This window comes from Myxocyprinus asiaticus, chromosome 13, assembly GCF_019703515.2.
Source record: "Myxocyprinus asiaticus isolate MX2 ecotype Aquarium Trade chromosome 13, UBuf_Myxa_2, whole genome shotgun sequence".
Classification (NCBI taxonomy): Eukaryota; Metazoa; Chordata; class Actinopteri; order Cypriniformes; family Catostomidae; genus Myxocyprinus; species Myxocyprinus asiaticus.
The window spans coordinates 7579626-7595099 of record NC_059356.1 but is presented as its reverse complement, the minus strand read 5'-3'; the positions used below and the strand labels follow the sequence as shown (position 1 = coordinate 7595099).

The following is a 15474-nucleotide window of genomic DNA, read 5'->3' as shown; positions in this document are numbered from 1 at the left end:
TGACCTGAATCTCCCCAGGAGAGACCAGAGCCAAAAACCAAGTGTGGGAGGGCCAATATAGCGGCACAAACAGGAGCCGAACCCGATTCTCCCGAATTCTCAGCAAAACCAATTGAAGCAGATTTATCAGCAGAAACGCATACAGGTGCGCTGTCAGCCCCTGATGCGGCAATGCATCGATGCCCTGTGGAGCCGGGGGTGAGAAGAAAAACCACAGTGGGCAATGTGAAGTCTTGTTTGAAGCAAATAGGTCCACGTCTGACTTGCCAAACCTCCTTCAGATCTGTTCTACAGTCTGAGGGTATGATGTCCATTTCCCGGGTCCCAGACCATGCCTGGACAAGAGATCCGCCTCTATATTCAGATGACCTGGGACGTGTACAGCTCGAAGAGACAGTACATTGTCCCACGCCCATAGGAGATTGTGGTGTACACACCTCAGCATGGCAAGAGAGCACACTCCTCCCTAACAGCTGATGTAAGACACCAACATTCTGTTGTTTATTCGGATGAGGACATAACTGCCTCAAATTTCCGGAAGGAAATATTTCTGTGCCAACAGCACCCCAATATTTCCAGACAATTTATGTGCCATTTCAGCCACTGGCCCATCCAAACCCTATATACTAGATGACCTTCTTACACAGCGCACCAACCCACGGAGGAGGTGTCTGTGGTAATCACCTTGTGGCAACAAACCTGTTCCAACAGAACTGTCATGGCTCTGGTGAGTTTGTCTGACTCGTTCTGTGTTTGTGTTTCCCTCATGGGTCACAGGTGCCACTGATCGCTCTCCTTCTAATTATGCGCATTTGATCCTTACTAATGGTGCTGTTGGGGTATTTAAGGTAATAAAAGGCTGAGAAACACTGAATTAGACAACCAAGAAAGGTAAATAACATTTTTAGACAACCAAGAAAGGTAAACCATATTTATAGATTTTTTTTTTTTTTGTAACAATGTACAGGAAACTTGCAAATTTGTGCTTTCATTCCTTTGTGGCACAGCTGAACATCCTGAAAATAATCATGACTTACACAAACAATCTGCATTTTTAATGTAATGTTTTGTGCAATGTTTGGTGGATCTTCTGGAATCAGTACAGTTTCTTCAGTTCATCTCTATTAACAGCATTTGTGGCATAATGTCGGTTATGAAAAAAAGTTATCTCATTCCATAGTTTTTTTTTTTTTTTTTTTTGTCTTTTCTTTATTCTTTCTTGTGGTTACTGTAATGATATCAAAATGGAAGTAAATTGGGCCAGAAGGTTTAAAAGCAGAAATGAAAAGCTTGAATTTTGGTAAAAACACTTGCATATATTATTCAGTAAAAAAAAAAAAAAAAAAAAAACTGTTTATTATTGGAGATGTTCAATAGTCTAAATTTTCATTTTTTATAATTCATACAAGCGGACACATTTCTGATAATGTACTTCTTGTGTACACAAGCAGAGTGGAGTTTGCTCCATGCAAACTGTCCCTTTCTTGAATGTATGTATAATGCGATATTCACCTTGTTTAGCAGTGTTACGTGGTCGTGATATTGAAGTTGAAAGACTGGGTATAACTTTGCACAGGTCAGAGAACAAATCTATCACACTATGTGCCAACACATATAATGTTTAAATCTTGTTGCTATATTTTAAATTTGTATTGCCATTGTGTGTTACTATAACTATTACTATTGCTTTTGTGAGAAAAAAAAAAGAAAAAAACTTCAGAGTTTAGAGTCATTTTTGTTTTTGTGGAAATCAATATTAATTCCACAAATGCTTTCCATAGACCTTACCTGGTATTGGACAATGAACAATTAACGTAATGTTCTGTTCGATGATTCTGTCCATCGTGTTCATAAATTGGCACTGAAGAGGAAATTTAGCTAAACTTGCAAACAAAAGTTTCTTGCTTTCCAGCTTAATTAAGATGCTATCTTGAAATAGTTGAATTCGTCTGTGATTGGCTGGATGAGGTGGTGGCGGCACTGAGCAGAGAGAAGCCACTGTGACTTGACTCCAGACTGCTCATGGAGCCCCTGAAAGAAAAACAAACACACATTTAGAGGAACACATTTACAGGCTGACACAAAATTTGTATACCACCAGCTACTTTAAAGACAGCAATTTAATGACATAAAGGTTTATTATTATTATACAAGTAGCTTAACATTAGTTGACATTATACTGATTTTATGCAACTATCTAAGAAAACACTCAACTGATTATACAACAGTATTTAGGGCATTGTGAATAAATTAAATTGTATTAAAGGAATAGTTTACCAAAAATAAATAAATAAATAAATAAATCTGAAGAAAATTCTGAGAACCATTTGATGTCACAAATTTCCAACCTGTGTTGAAAAGTGACACACTGTCTACACTGTACACGAGCAATGTTGCGTCATAACACCTTGAGGCTGTATACACTGGACATGTCAAAGCGAATGTTCTAAGCTTTTTATTTGTCTTGTTGGCAAGAGCAGCGCCAGCACATGCAGCACAAAATAGAACAGGGCATTTGTTTACTTTTGGCGCAAGAAAGTGCAACGTGACGGACACATCCAGAGTAGACAGCATCTCTGAGCACGTTTACATGCATGTTCTTACACTGATTATGCTTAATAAGCCGTCAACATAAGTGGTCATGTAAACGCAATTTATAGAATTATTGAAATTAATTCACATCCCGAGGTATTAAGGCTGAATCACCATGCTACTGTAACGATGCTGGAAACAGGCAGACGAAGAGACGATGGTGAAGTGATGAACCCAAGTGCAGTTTATTTCCAAATGTGAGATCGAAAAACCCTGACTACTTAACGTGAACAAAACGAAACATTGACATGACATGACTAAAACATGACTAAAACACGACTTCAAGATACAACAAAGTTACATACACAATACCTGACACTAGACAGTGGCAAACATGAGGGCTTAAATACAAGGACATGGGTAACAGGTAAACAAGACAACCAATCACAAGACTAAACTATAAACAAGATAACAAGACTAAATGAACTTAAACCAATGAAAAGACAAGACTAATAACAAAGTAATCAAACAATGAACCAATGAAAACAAGACACATGAACAGGGGAAACACATGACAAGATCACATGAGGGAAGAGGAAATCACATGACATGACAGGAACAGGAACCAATAAACATTGAAAACGTCCTGGTTACTTTCATAACCTCCATTCCCTGATGGAGCGAACGAGACGTTGTGTCGATGTAGTGACACCAGGTGTCACTCTTGGGAGCCCGAAACACCTCTGGTCTTTGAAAAAAGGCCAATGGGAATTGGCGAGTGGTATTTGCATACCACTCCCCCGAACATACGGGTATAAAAGGAGCTGGTATGCAACCACTCATTCAGGTTTTGTGGTGAGGAGCCGAGACAAGGTCCCGGCCATTTCAGCGGGTAGTCCAGCGTTGTGGCAGGAGGGACACAATGTCTCGTTCCCTCCATCAGGGAACGGAGGTTGCGAAAGTAACCAGGACATTCCCTATCTGTCACTCACTTGACGTTGTGTCGATGTAGTGACACTAGGGGTCCCTATACGAAATGCTACAACTAACTGAAATGTGTTACGTGAACTGGTGGTGCGAGACGGGTAGACCACTGTGTGCCTCGTAGCCAGCGCACCAGGCCGACACATAACCTCCCCCAATGCTGTTATGAGCGTCGAATGGCCCTTCGGGGACAAGTCGACTGCCCAAAAGATAGGGACAGGCTAGCCCAGTCATGGCCTCTTATCCTCTTTTTTTTTCACTCCCCAAAAAAAGAGTGAAATTTGTTAACCGACTGGGGCCACCAGTGTCTACGCTGGGGAGGTGTCACTCACCCCGCCCAAAGGGGGGGGGGGGGTATTTTGAGTGGAAATATGTCACATGGTCTTGCCGAGCCTTGTCGGAAGTATGTCATGTGGAGAAGTCCCATGGTAGGTCCTACCCAACGGGGGAGGAGTTTCTACAAACATGGTGACTGGGGCAGAGGGGCCTCTGCTCAAAGAAGATGCAGTTTACCAACAGGGAAACAAATTAGCGGAAGATATACATCGCATGGGATCACCTATGGGGAACGAACACAGCACCTACCCCAGTACAGGGCTTAGTTTGCACATGTACTGAGCCGGCAGCGAGTTTCTCCGCAAACTCGTCTGCCACAGGGCTCGGAGGAACTCATCCAAGGAACACACTTTGTGAACACGACCGGGAGTCAACAGCGCACGTCTTCAGCTCAGGGGAGGTGAAAGGCACTATGTGCAAGCAATACACCCGGCCAGCTGTCCCGGACTTACCTGCTTGTGCCTGCCACTACACGGGATGAAACCGGCTCAACCCGGAAATTGTAGAACCTTGCAAAGGTGTTGGGTGTTGCCCAGCCCACTGCTCTGCAAATGTCTGTTAGAGAGGCACCACTGGTCAAGGCCCAGGAGGCCACCACACTCCTGGTAGAATGGGCTCGTTGCCCTGCAGGAGGCGGCACGTCCTGAGCGTGATATGCCATTGCTATGGCGTCAATGACCCAGTGGGCGATCCTCTGCTTGGAGACAGTGCTTCCTTTCCGCTGTCCACCAAAGCAGACAAAGAGCTGCTCAGAGACTCTAAAGCTCTGCGTGCGATCCAAATAGATGCGTAAAGCGTGCACCGGACATAGCAACGTCAGGGCTGGGTCTGCCTCCTCCTGAGGCAGCGCTTGGAGGTTCACCACCTGATCTCTACATGGGGTCGTGGGAACCTTGGGCACACAGCCCGGTCGGGGTCTCAGGATCACGTGAGAGTAGCCGGGACCAAACTCCAGGCACGTTTCGCTGACAGAGAACGCTTGCAGGTCTCCTACCCTCTTGATGGAAGTGAGTGCAGTCAGGAAGGCAGTCTTTAAAGAGAGTGCCTTAAGCTCAGCTGACTGCAGGGGCTCAAAGAGGGCTCCCCGTAGACCCTGAAGAACTACAGAGAGGTCCCATGAAGGAATGAGGCGCGGTCTGGAGGGATTCAACCTCCTAGCACCTCTCAAGAACCTGATGATAAGGTTGTGCTTCCCTAAGGACTTACCATCCACTGTGTCGTGCTGTGCCGCTATAGCGGCTACATACACCATCAAGGTGGAGGGGGACAGCCACCCCTCCAACCTCTTCTGCAGGTAGAAAAGCACCGACCCAACTGCGCATCTCTGGGGGTCTTTGCGTCGGGAAAAACACCACTTAGCGAACAGATGCCACTTCAAGGCATACAGGCACCTCATAGAGGGAGCCCTAGCCTGAGTGATCGTGTCTACCACCGTGGGTGGACCACCAAGGTGGACATCACCCGTCCGAGAGACCGTGCCGTGACCTTCATCGCCCGGAGGGCGAGGTCGGTCGCCGAGCGCAGTTCCTGCATCAATCCCAGGGCGGAACTACCCTCGTGCAGTTCCTTTAGCACTTTGGCTTGGTGGACTTGCAGGAGAGCCATGGCGTGCAGGGCGGAGGCGGCTTGTCCAGCGGCACCTTAGGTCTTGGCTGTCAGGGACTACGTAAACCTATAGGCCCTGGATGGGAGCTTCGGGCGCCTTATCCACCAGGGGATCACCCAATACCCCTTGGCCGCCCCAACATCGAGGTTAGTGAGGGTGGGGGAGCTGAAAGATTGGGACCAGGCAGTAAAAGGTGCCTCCCACAACCTTGTCAGCTCCTCATGCACTTCCGGGAAGAAAGGAACTGGGGTGGTGCATGGCTGTGTGCGGCACCGCGGGACCAGGAACCAATCATCGAGCCGTGAGGGTTCAGGGGAGAGCGGAGGGTTCCACTCTAGCCCGATGCTCGTGGCTGCCCGGGAAAGCATGTCCTTCATCTCCATGTCAGCCTGTGACTGGGCGACCGTACCTGAGGGGGGAAGCCCAGCTGAGGCTTCCACGTCCGACTGGACGAGCCCGCTCTCCAGTGCCGCGCTCAAGAGCTCATCACCTTCATGAGCTCCGAACAAGAGGTCGAAGTCGCCATGAGATGAGCTGTTGGACTCATCCAGAAGCCCGACGAGCATGCTGGGGAATGGGAGGTCCGTGGGGGGATACCTGGTGGACGTGGTCCCATTGAGGTCCCCAAATCACCCCCAATGCTAGCCGCGCTGGCCTCATACCTGTAGGTAGAAGGACCGAGGCTGGGAGCCGCTGGGGTGGCTTGCTTTCTGATGAAGATAAGCTGCGACCGCAACGTTGCCATGGTCATGTTCTCACAATGAGTACATGACCCATCCACGAACGCTGTCTCTGCGTGGGTCATGCCCAGACACGAAAGACAGCAATCGTGACCGTCAGAAGGTGAGAGATAATGACCGCAACCAGGAATAACACACAAACGGAAGGGCATCTTTAAAAAGAAGTTCCGTGTGTGCCGCTCTTTTAGAGAAATATACTCTTTTTTTAGAATATACTCTTTTATTTCTGCCGAAGTGCCCAGGGGCTTTCTCTGCAGTACACCGGTGCAGAGGGGGAGAAGCCGCTGAAATGTGCCATCAGATCCAGCAGAGGTGAATGAACAGCCGTGAGAATTCAGCTCAGTGAGCATCGACTGTTCAGCTCTGAAGAGAAAATCTGAATGAGTGGTTGCACACCAGCTCCTTTTATACCTGTATGTTCGGGGGAGTGGTATGCAAATACACTGGCCTTTTTTCAAAGACCAGAGGTGTTTCGGGCTCCCAAGAGTGACCCCTAGTGTCACTACATCGACACAACGTCAAGTGAGTGACAGATAGGGAACAATGCCAATTGCTTTGATTGCTGAAAGTAAACTGGACTTGTTCATGTTTAGGTCTTAGCATTTTTTTTGGGGGGGGGGGGTTGAATATAATTACTGTAGTTCAATAACTGGGGTCAATGGATACTCAGAAACGACAAGGTAACAATGAATTAAAATACATTATGAGTCATTCAATATCTCTTCATAAATTTTGACAGTTTTAAAATATTTAATGTAGTTTTGTACTCTCAAAGACATCATTTGTGAGGCAAAACGTGTGTGAAAAACACTTTGGTGTGAAGTTGGAGCCAAGGTTACGCTGACGTGTCACTTCATAGACTTCAATGTATTCGTCAGCGCTAACGCGAGTCATTTTACAGCCCCTTAATGTGTATAAACATCAGTTACTTTTACAAATTAATAGCTCTTCCACCAAATTCTCTCCATGATGAACAAGGTAGACTCACATGCCGATGCTGAAGTAAACAAAAAACATGCCCCTCTCATTCAGTCGGTCGGTACATGTACCAGTTCATTCAGTCTGTTAATGAATGAGAAGTTTCATGTGTGCCGCTTCTCACTGTTCACGGGCTGCTGTAGCCAAGCATGCAATTGTCTGTAGCTGTAACCAATCAAGCCATCTGCCTGGGTTGGACCACAATTGCCAAGCACATGATTGGCCGCTGCTGTATCAATCATGAGGGTGTAAGCGCTCTTAACCCTCTGGGGTCGACGGACGCGCCGATGCGTCCTGCTGGATTTTTCCCTCATAACAGCGGAAACAACTTAAAATACTCCATCATTTTTGGGCATACAGATAAGTGTAAGACATCATTAGAGACTATAAAGGGTCTACTTTTATTTGTGTACACTCACAATAACAACAAAACCTTGTGCTTTTGTAAAATAAAGAAAATAAACGGTGCGCTTTCAGCCGTCTCTGTCTCCGCGAGCATCTTTCTAAAACACGTCACAAAAATTGAAACTCCACAAATACTTATCAGACAAACATGAAACATATGTCTAAAGAAAGCTTAAAATGTCTACTTTTAAATAAAACAATTCAAATTTAAAACAAATATTCTCGTGCAATGTAATCTGTATGAAACAAAGAGATGTACAGTTTCTCCTGGCTCAGCTAATTATCGCTAGTGTGATCACACCCACCAGCAGAGCACGCTATTCATACGGTAATGTGCTGAAGCGATCAATGCAAACGGTAAACGCCCCCAACAATGCCTTAAAAAGCATCAAGTTCATCATCAGATTCATTCACTTTCCTGCGCATTTGGAAGATGGCACACTACACAGGTGAGGAAGAGTTCACATTTTCCTCAGAAGAAGAGCAGGACTCCGACGAACGTTTGCATTTTGAAGAGCGACTTGATCCAGCCGAGGATACAATTTCTAATGAGTAAGTCTTTACTTACGTTAGTTGACATGCTATTTTATATAAACATGTACATATTATACTAGTTGGACTATTTCCAGAATTTACAGCCTGTATTCAAAGTATTGAAATTTGAAATATGTCCTAATAGGCAAGTTTTATTTACATTTAAATGTTGTTTCAGCTAAAGCAGGTATTTAAATTGTATGCTGTATGATATAAATATGATATGTAATATGATATAAAAATAATGATGAAGTAACGATGCTGAAAATTCAGCTTTGATCACAGGAATAAATTGCATTTTACAATATATTCAAAAGAAAAAAGTTATTTTAAATTGTAAAAATATTTCACAGTATCACTGTTTTTGCTGTATTTTGGATCAAATAAATGCAGCCTTGGTGAGCAGAAGAGACTTCTTTTAAAAACATTTAAAAATCTTACCGATCTAAAACTTTTAAATGGTAGTGTAGGTCTAAAGTTTTTAAGTAAAGTCTTTATGTAAAGAAAATGTATAGTCAGATGAATTCTTTTAACTTAAACTTGATTTTGTGAATAAGCTACAAATAATACATTCAATCACTAAGTCTCCTCACATTCATTCTCTCTCAGGGGAGGGGTCTTTGTCTCCTCAGGTGTGAATCACATCAATATTCATGATCATCCACGCCTCCTCGCATATGGCCTTTCTAACACTAAAAGTGTCTTACAAAAGTTAAATTACTATATTGTTTTGTATGAATGAGTGATCAGGATGGTTTTCACATTATTTTGTAGCAAAAACTCTAGGCTACAAGATCCAGTTCTCAAAAGTCTTGTGAACAAGTGTTTAGTGTGTGTTATATGGCCTTATTTCAGTGACTTAAAATTTTAGTTTTTTCAAAAACCACGCATAAACATTATTTTCTCAAAAATACAAACATAAGTACATACAGGTTGCTCACATATTGTTGTAGCCCAGTTTGTGCTGAATACAGTGTTATCAGACTTTAGCCATTAATATGTTTTTAAGCAACTGAAAAAAGCACAAATGTCAAAGCATATCAAAACTTCTCCAGGGCCCAAAACACCCTCAGACCACAGAGGGTTAACCGTTGATGTTAGGCTCGTTCGAAATGAGCAATATCTGTGCATTGCCGATCACAGGTGATCACCGCGAGGTGCATACCAGTTAAAAATGTGTCAGAGTGTGGTCCGACTTGCTCTGATGTCATGCTGACATATGCTCTCCCCCAACTGCGCTGATTAAAGGCAAGATGGGAAACAACTTGCTGATGACACAGCTTAATGATCATTGGCTTAAACAGCAATTATGTTTTGTTCTCTTCTAAAATGTTTGTTTTTTATATCTAATATCATGTTTTATGTTTATAAATTATATGTGAATATTCCCAACAATCTGACAGTGTGATCTCTGTATGGGATATGTGATTGTTATCATATTTCTGAAATATCTAAAATACGTGTCTTTCATAAACTAAAAATGGATGAACACGTCTTAAGGGGGAAATTAAATAACAGGTAGATTGGGTGTCTTTTTCATCATATTTATTTTCATTTTAAAGCAACATAATTTAAATTATATCCACTTCATCAGCAACAGCGCATAAATGTGAATCCCGCGATATCTGCCTTTGATCTCGAAGGTGTCTGATCCACTACGAGAAGTGAGAAATGTCCGACTTGACAGAACGTATTTCACTCCTCCCATGACTGCAGCTGTCTACTCTCGTCTACTTTCAAGGTGAGGTGTTTGGCATCTCAAAAAAGCCTGTTGTTTCACAATGCACAGCCGTCGGCAGTGACAAAGCGATACGAATGTGTATTTAACTACTATTCCGAGTCCCCATCGTTCCATGTTTTTGTTCATGTAATGATAACCTTGCTAGCATCACAGTCAAACCGTTATATTATACTGAAATATTTTCCCAGGAGATCAGCAGTTACAGAAATACTCAAACCAGCCTGTCTGGCACCAACAATCATCCATGATATTATCTAACCAGCCAATCGTGTGGCAGCAGTGCAGTGCATAAAATCATGCAGATACGGGTCAGGAACTTCAGTTAATGTTCACATCAACCATCAGAATGGGGAAAAAATGTGATCTCAGTGATTTGAATCATGGCATGATTGTTGGTGCCAGATGGGCTGGTTTGAATATTTCTGTAACTGCTGATCTCCTGGGATTTTCACATACAACAGTCTCTAGAATTTGCTCAGAATGGTGCCAAAAAACAAAAAACAAAAAAAAAAATCCAGTAAGTGGCAGTTCTGTGGATGGAATGCCTTGTTGATGAGAGAGGTCAACAGAGAATGGCCAGACTGGTTTGAACTGACAAAGTCTACAGTAAATCAGATAACTGCTCTGTACAATTGTAGTGAGAAGAATATAATCTCAGAATGCTATTCTGAGATGCCTATTGGCATATACATATATATCATCTGCACAATGAAATTAGGTACCACTTTCTAGTAAACCTGTATAGTGCAGTATAAATACACTGAAATACACAGTTTTTTTTTTTTTTTTAATGTGTAAGGTTTAGCAAAATGATGTGCCCTTGTTTGCTTACAATGTTTATTTTTCTTGTGGGTCTGCATTTTTCATGCTAAGCACTTAAGGATAGCCTACACTTTACCATATGTATAAAATGAGCAGTAAATATACTGACCTGAAGTCAGTGGACTGCAGCACTTCGGTGAAATACATGAGCTTGCATTTGTGTGAGGAGACCTGCAGTGATGCCAGAACGTCATCCACACGCGGCCTGCTGGATGATGAACATGCTAGAGTGCTGTAAAACGCCACTGCAGGATGTAGAATCCAGGCCAGCGTGTCACATGAGAACCCTGATGGAATGAAGTGGATCACAAGAAGAAAATTAAAGTTTAGCTTAAAACACTTCTCTTCTTATTAACTGGTTTAAGAATCCATTGACAGATTGTTTGCTTTATTTTTTAATTCACACTTTAGAAAGTGTCACGACTTATCAGTATTCACTAAACTGAACACTTATCTTAGGCCAAGGGCAGAGGTTTGGTTTAACACTGGTAAGAGGCATTTTAAAACAAACTACACCGATGCATGTTTTTACAACTATAGTTTTGATATTGTCACATCAGACCAGTGGCTTTTATTAGGATTTTATTGTAGTAGGTAGGAAGTAGGAAGTTTCAAGTTCATATAAATCAAATTTCTGATAAACATTTATAGCATTTTCTTTTTCTATATGTTAAAAAAAGGGAAACATGGTGTAACCATTAAGTAAAAGGTATTAAAACACTTGCTCCTTGAATAAATGTGAATGAAACCTCGAATTTATAAAAAAAAAAAAAAAAAAATACAAATAAAAAATACAAATAAAAAGATTTCAAACATATTTTTCAAGGTTAAATGTGATTTATTTTTTTTATTTTATTTTTTTATTTTTTTTAACAAATAACACATATTTGTGTCACGAATATCAATATGTTTTCTCAGTGTTACTCCATTTGACCTGAACAAAATGTGAATATTCATAAAAATATCAACAAATCTGATATATTTTTTAACAAAAATGAGGATGAGGATCTTGTCATCTCTGTCACAGGACAACAAATTTCTACATGCATGTTGGTTACACCTGACTTTGATTTGGTGGACAAAATTGATTCACTGCTTATTTTTATTTATCTATTTTTATTTAACAAAATAACAATACAATATTATTCAAAACTACTTTTGCCAACATTTATTTTTTGAAGAATTTCAGATTTTAATGGGACTTTTTGTTTTTATGGTCTTTGGACGGTCACACAAGTTTAATCCCCAGGAAAAAAAAAATAAAAATGAGTTTTTTTCAATAAAGTAAAATATCCACAAAATGACTGTCACATCATTGACACACATTTATATGTAAGTGTTTCTCCAAAACAATGCTGTCAAAACAGTCTCCAAAACTGTCCAAACAATACACAGAAGATGTATTATTTCAAACTTTTTTATTTATTTATTTTTTATCTAAAGTGTATAAAAGTTGTATTGATTTTTAACATGTTTAAATGCAATTTGATTAAATAAAATGGTTGTAATGTAAAAGTCAACATCGTATGGCTCTAAAATGTAAACTGTAAAAAACACAAAGTGCTTGAAACAGAGAACAGAGAGTCTTGATTCTAGTTGTTTGGTGTTTTTGTTGTTTAGCCTACATACTGTATGACCAACTACCAGTGAACAACTTATATTGTACCTTGGAAGGCTAAATGTAAAGTTTGTAAAGCACAGAAAGAAAATGTTAATTTTACGAATGAAAACATGACACAAAACTCTACATTACTTCTATTTCTTTCAGTCACAACTGCGATCACTAGAAAAATTGGTAGGGATTAGTCATTAATTTCTTAACTTTGGTAGTGACATATCCCTACAGTACATACACAAATCTACACCAATGCTAAAAGGACAGTCACCCTGGATCAGTCTGGGAGCACAAAATTGATACTTAATTGATTGTCACTAGGGATTTGAACCTACAAATGTTTGCTTACCAATCCAAATCTTTAACACCACACCACAGTGTCACATATGCTGGATTTTACCTGTACACTCTCTCCTTCTCTGCAGGTAAGGGCTGTCTCCACCATGCTATAGTCTTGTCCAAGCATCCATGATCTGTCAATGAGTTGGACATTATTGCTACCAGGGCAGGCGAGGTTGTGTGTGCTTAGTGCATCTCTTTTTGCTGGATGAGGGGCCCTTCTGGAGTGATAGATATTGAAGATCATGTCGCCTTTACATACATCAAAGTCCCATGTAATGACCGACGATGCATCAGTAATCTCTATCAGCACCTGAAATTAGGGGGTTTTGCCTTGATTTCATATTTCATTTTTAAGTATAAATTTCCCATTAAATTCTATCATACACACAGCATATGGGGTATTTCCAAAAACATTAGATTATATTACTGTAATAATCAACATTTGAAATGCCATTAAACCCATACAGAAATCTGATATAGGGCTATATATGAACATATATAAAATTATAGGTTTTATGTTTTACCGCATACTGTATGAACTGTGTATATTGAAATCCACTAGTATTTGCGAAAAAAAAAAAAAAAAAAAAAAAAAAATATATATATATATATATATATATATATATATATATATATATATATATATATATATGCAAATGGCCATTTGTGTAGTATTTTGAAATATATGTGGCATATACATATGTAGAAGTACACCTTTTTACATTTGTGAAAACCATATGAAAATATATTGAATTTAATGCTCCATGATGTGACTGTTTATTTTCAAGCTATCCAAAAAACAATGCTGTGGATATTTTGTGGTGCTATATTGCAAAGTTTTGATGGCTATTTTAAGGGTTTTGATAGTATTGAACTTTTTAGATATACAAAAATGTCACTTTATATATATATATATATATATATATATATATATATATATATATATATATATATATATATATATATATATATATATTACAAAAATCACTATGCTAAAAAGATATAAAGAAAAAAGATAAGAACTAAATTAAATATTTAAATATTTATATATATATATATATATATATATATATATATATATATATATATATATATATATATATATATATAGTTCAATTCCAATTCAAACCCATGAAATAAAAGGAAGCCTGTTTTTAAATTCTGAATTTTGTCCCACCCTTGCAACACAGAACATCATTATACACTATTAACTACATACTGTACATACAGAGGACTGTGTTCTATAGAGCAGAAGGACAGTATATGATTACAAGCAAAATTCTACTTTCACACTGCATGTCTGCTTCTAACCAACAGGTGGAACCAATTATCAACATTTGCAAGTGAACTTTGCACAAAGTAAACAATACAAGCTATGTATTGCTCAGTTTTATCTGTGGATGAGCTGTACCTCATGTGGAGCTCCCTTAAACACACTCGCACTTTTGTAGATGGTTTCAGTCCACAGTTTAACCTCATCGCTTTCTAGTTCTTCAGCTGTACGGTACAGAGACTTGGGAACCAGACCGCCCTCAGGAACATCACACTGAATAGACAAGAGAAACAAGATCCTTCAGGTTAAACCAAGAGTGATTCTCGAGTTTGTCATTACTGTCTGAATTATAGAGTGGGGTCCAAAAGTATGAGACCACACTATCAATTTCTGGATTCCTTCTGATCAGTTATTTATGTTTTTCCTCAATTTTAGTTTGCTTTGGACAAAATCATCTGCTAAATGAAAAACAACACATATTAGTTAACAACATACAGTTAACAATGGCAATTCTGGGTTAATATTTCTGCAATTGCAGTTTTTAAGCACTCACCAGACAGTATCCTCCTAAGAAATCAGGTATGAAGTCTTTGCTGATGTAGTCCACCAGACCTCCAGGGCCCTGGTAGTCATTCCCAGCGTAAATTAGGAACTTCTTTCGTGTGTTTTCATCAATGAATGGACTCACCTAAGAGGAGAGAGGGAGGCAGCAGAAGTCAGTGGGTTAGGAGGTCATTTTTCATTAGCACTGTGCTAACACAGACACCGGCAAACATGACATTTACAGCAGCACAGTAATTAAAGGCCAGACAAGGGAAATAACACCAGGGTAAAATGACATTCAACTCTGAACAACCAACTAGTTGATAAGTGAGGTTTAATCTAGATTAATGAGTTTATCTAGATTTTTTTTATGCTTTCATATTTTTAGCAGCAGCAATTTTAAAAAGGGATTCATTTAGAGACTCTAAATGTCTGCTAAACTGTCAAATTCAACAATAAACTTAAAGATTATTAATGTCAGAAAACGTCCTGGTTACTATCATAACCTCCGTTCCCTGATGGAGGGAACGAGACGTTGTGTCGATGTAGTGACACTAGGGGTCTCTCTTGGCAGCCCTAAACACCTCTGCTTTTTGAAAAAAGGCCAATGGGAATTGGCGAGTGGAATTTGCAACCACTCATTCAGGTTTTGTGCTGAGGAGCCGAGACAAGGTCCCAGCCATTTCAGCGGGTAATTCAGAGTTGTTTCAAGAGGGACACGTTCCCTCCATCAGGGAATGGAGGTTAAAAAAGTAACCAGGACGTTCCCTATCTGTCACTCACTCGACGTTGTGTCGATGTAGTGACACTAGGGGTCCCTATACAAAAGCCACAGCTAGCTGAATTGTGTTACGTGGACTGGCAGTGCAAGATGGGCAGACCGCTTTGTGCTTCGTAGCCAGCACACCAGGCCGTCACGTAACCTCCCCGAACGCTCTTATGAGCGTCGAACGGTCCTTTGGGAATAAGTCGACTGCCCAACAAATAGGGACAGGCTAACCCAGCCGTGGCCTCTTTTCCTCT

The 15474-nt window shown here is 40.4% G+C and overlaps 1 pseudogene; it reads right to left on the bottom strand.

Moving 5' to 3' along the window:
• Window positions 1–917: 917 nt before the first annotated feature.
• LOC127450327 (SEC14-like protein 1) overlaps window positions 918–15474 on the bottom strand; it is a 31630-nt pseudogene continuing 17073 nt past the window's right edge.